Below are 2,500 nucleotides of genomic sequence, written 5' to 3'. Positions count from 1 at the left end.
TTATGGCAGTATAAAATTACCTACAGCACCTGGTATTCCCAGGTGGTCTCCCATCCAAGTACTAACCAGGCCCAACACTGCATAGCTTCCAAGATCAGACGAGATTGGGCATGTCCAGTGTGGTTTGGCTGTAGGTGCTCAAAAACATTAACTTTCGACCTCTTTAACTTCTTAACTCAAGTAAATTCAATGATAAGTTGAAAAATTAAATGTAAAATGTAATAGAAAAGAATGTTAAGGCAGTATAAAATTGCCTACAGCTCCTGGTATTCCCAGGTGGTCTCCCATCCAAGTACTAACCAGGCCGAACACTGCATAGCTTCCAAGATCAGACAAGATTGGGCATGTCCACTGTGGTTTGGCTGTAGGTCCTCAAAAACATTAACTTTAGACCTCTATAACTTCTTAACTCAAGTAATTTCATTGATAAGTTGAAAAAATTAAATGTAAAATGTAATAGAAAAGACTGTTATGGCAGTATAAAATTACCTACAGCACCTGGTATTTCCAGGAGGTCTCCCATCCAAGTACTAACCAGGCCCAACACTGCACAGCTTCCAAGACAGACGAGATTGGGCATGTCCAGTGTGGTTTGGCTGTAGGTGCTCAAAAACATTAACTTTAGACCTCTTTTACTTCTTAACTCAAGTAAATTCATTGATAAGTTGAAAAAATTAAATGTAAAATGTAATAGAAAAGAATGTTATGGCAGTATAAAATTACCTACAGCACCTGGTATTCCCAGGTGGTCTCCCATCCAAGTACTGACCATGCCCAACACTGCATAGCTTCCAAGATCAAACGACATTGGCCATGTCCAGTGTGGTTTTGCTATAGGTGCTGAAAAATATTAACTTTAGACATCTTTTACTTCTTAACTCAAGTAAATTCATTGCTAAGTTGAAAAAATGTAATGTAAAATGTAATAGAAAAGAATGTAATGGCTATATAAAATTACCTACAGCACCTGGTATTCCCAGGTGGTTTCCCATCCAAGTACTAACCAGGCCCAACACTGCATAGCTTCCAAGATCAGATGAGATTGGGCATGTCCAGTGTGGTTTGGCTATAGGTGCTAAAAGCCTTAACTTTAGACGTCTTTTACTACTTAACTCAAGTAAATTCATTGATAAGTTGAAAAAATGAAATGTAAAATTTAATAGAAAAGAATGTTTTGGCTGTATAAAATTACCTACAGCACCTGGTATTCCCAGGTGGTCTCCCATCCAAGTACAAACGAGGCCCAACACTGCATAGCTTCCAAGATCAGACAAGATTGTGCATGTCCAGTGTGGTTTGGCTGTAGGTGCTCAAAAGCATTAAATTTAGACCTCTATTACTTCTTAACTCAAGTAAATTCATTGATAAGTTGAAAAAATTAAATGTAAAATGTAATAGAAAAGAATGTTATGGCAGTATAAAATTACCTACTGCTCCTGGTATTCCCAGGTGGTCTCCCATCCAAGTACTAACCAGGCACAACACTGCATAGCTTCCAAGATCAGACGAGATTGGGCATGTCCACTGTGCTTTGGCTGTAGGTGCTCAAAAGTGTTAAATTTAGACCTCTTTTACTTCTTAACACAAGTAAATTCATTGATAAGTTGAAAAAATTAGATGTAAAATGTAATAGAAAAGAATGTTATGGCAGTATAAAATTACCTACAGCACCTAGTATTCCAAGGTGGTGTCCCATCCAAGTACTAACCAGGCCCAACACTGTATAGCTTCCAAGATCAGACGAGATTGGGCATGTCCAGTGTGGTTTGGCTGTAGGTGCTCAAAAACATTAACTTTAGACCTCTTTTACTTCTTAACTCAAGTAAATTCAATGATAAGTTGAAAAATTAAATGTAAAATGTAATAGAAAAGAATGTTCTGGCAGTATAAAATTACCTACAGCTCCTGGTATTCCCAGGTGGTGTTCCATCCAAGTACTAACCATGCCCAACACTGCATAGCTTCCAAGATCAGACGAGATTGGGCATGTCCAGTGTGGTTTGGCTGTAGGTGCTCAAAAACATTAAATTTAGACCTCTTTTACTTCTTAACTCAAGTAAATTCATTGATAAGTTGAAAAAATTAAATGTAGAATGTAATAGAAAAGAATTTTTTGGCTGTCTAAAATTACCTACAGCACCTGGTACTCCCAGGTGGTCTCCCATCCAAGTACAAACCAGGCCCAACACTGCATAGCTTCCAAGATCAGACGAGATTGGGCATGTCCAGTGTGGTTTGGCTGTAAGTACTCAAAAGAATTAAATTTAGACCTCTATTACTTTTTAACTCAAGTAAATTCATTGATAAGTTGAAAAAATTAAATGTAAAATGTAATAGAAAAGAATGTTCTGGCAGTATAAAATTACCTACAGCTCCTGGTATTCCCAGGTGGTGTCCCATCCAAGTACTAACCAGGCCCAACACTGCATAGCTTCCAAGATCAGATGAGATTGGGCATGTCCAGTGTGGTTTGGCTGTAGGTGCTCAAAAGCATTAAATT

The 2,500-nt window shown here is 37.9% G+C and overlaps 2 non-coding genes and 9 pseudogenes across 2 annotated transcripts; all 11 read right to left on the bottom strand.

Annotated features, from left to right (window-relative positions):
* Window positions 1–17: 17 nt before the first annotated feature.
* On the bottom strand, window positions 18–136 carry LOC148433478 (5S ribosomal RNA). Its single transcript, XR_015876954.1, has one exon. It is a non-coding gene; the product is annotated as a 5S ribosomal RNA (ribosomal RNA).
* A 115-nt stretch (window positions 137–251) lies between these two features.
* LOC148433477 (5S ribosomal RNA) lies at window positions 252–370 on the bottom strand (annotated as a pseudogene).
* Window positions 371–486: 116 nt separating this feature from the next.
* LOC148433476 (5S ribosomal RNA) lies at window positions 487–604 on the bottom strand (annotated as a pseudogene).
* Window positions 605–720: 116 nt separating this feature from the next.
* LOC148433475 (5S ribosomal RNA) lies at window positions 721–839 on the bottom strand (annotated as a pseudogene).
* Window positions 840–955: 116 nt separating this feature from the next.
* On the bottom strand, window positions 956–1,074 carry LOC148433474 (5S ribosomal RNA). The gene has a single exon (XR_015877015.1). It is a non-coding gene; the product is annotated as a 5S ribosomal RNA (ribosomal RNA).
* A 115-nt stretch (window positions 1,075–1,189) lies between these two features.
* Window positions 1,190–1,308, bottom strand: LOC148433473 (5S ribosomal RNA; annotated as a pseudogene).
* Window positions 1,309–1,424: 116 nt separating this feature from the next.
* On the bottom strand, window positions 1,425–1,543 carry LOC148433472 (5S ribosomal RNA; annotated as a pseudogene).
* A 116-nt stretch (window positions 1,544–1,659) lies between these two features.
* Window positions 1,660–1,778, bottom strand: LOC148433471 (5S ribosomal RNA; annotated as a pseudogene).
* A 115-nt stretch (window positions 1,779–1,893) lies between these two features.
* Window positions 1,894–2,012, bottom strand: LOC148433470 (5S ribosomal RNA; annotated as a pseudogene).
* A 116-nt stretch (window positions 2,013–2,128) lies between these two features.
* Window positions 2,129–2,247, bottom strand: LOC148433469 (5S ribosomal RNA; annotated as a pseudogene).
* Window positions 2,248–2,363: 116 nt separating this feature from the next.
* On the bottom strand, window positions 2,364–2,482 carry LOC148433468 (5S ribosomal RNA; annotated as a pseudogene).
* Between the last annotated feature and the right edge of the window lie 18 nt (window positions 2,483–2,500).

Source organism: Taudactylus pleione, unplaced genomic scaffold, assembly GCF_031769625.1.
Source record: "Taudactylus pleione unplaced genomic scaffold, aTauple2 ptg002179l, whole genome shotgun sequence".
NCBI classification, from domain to species: Eukaryota; Metazoa; Chordata; class Amphibia; order Anura; family Myobatrachidae; genus Taudactylus; species Taudactylus pleione.
Note: the sequence above shows the minus strand (reverse complement) of the source record. Positions and strands in the feature narration are given on the sequence as shown.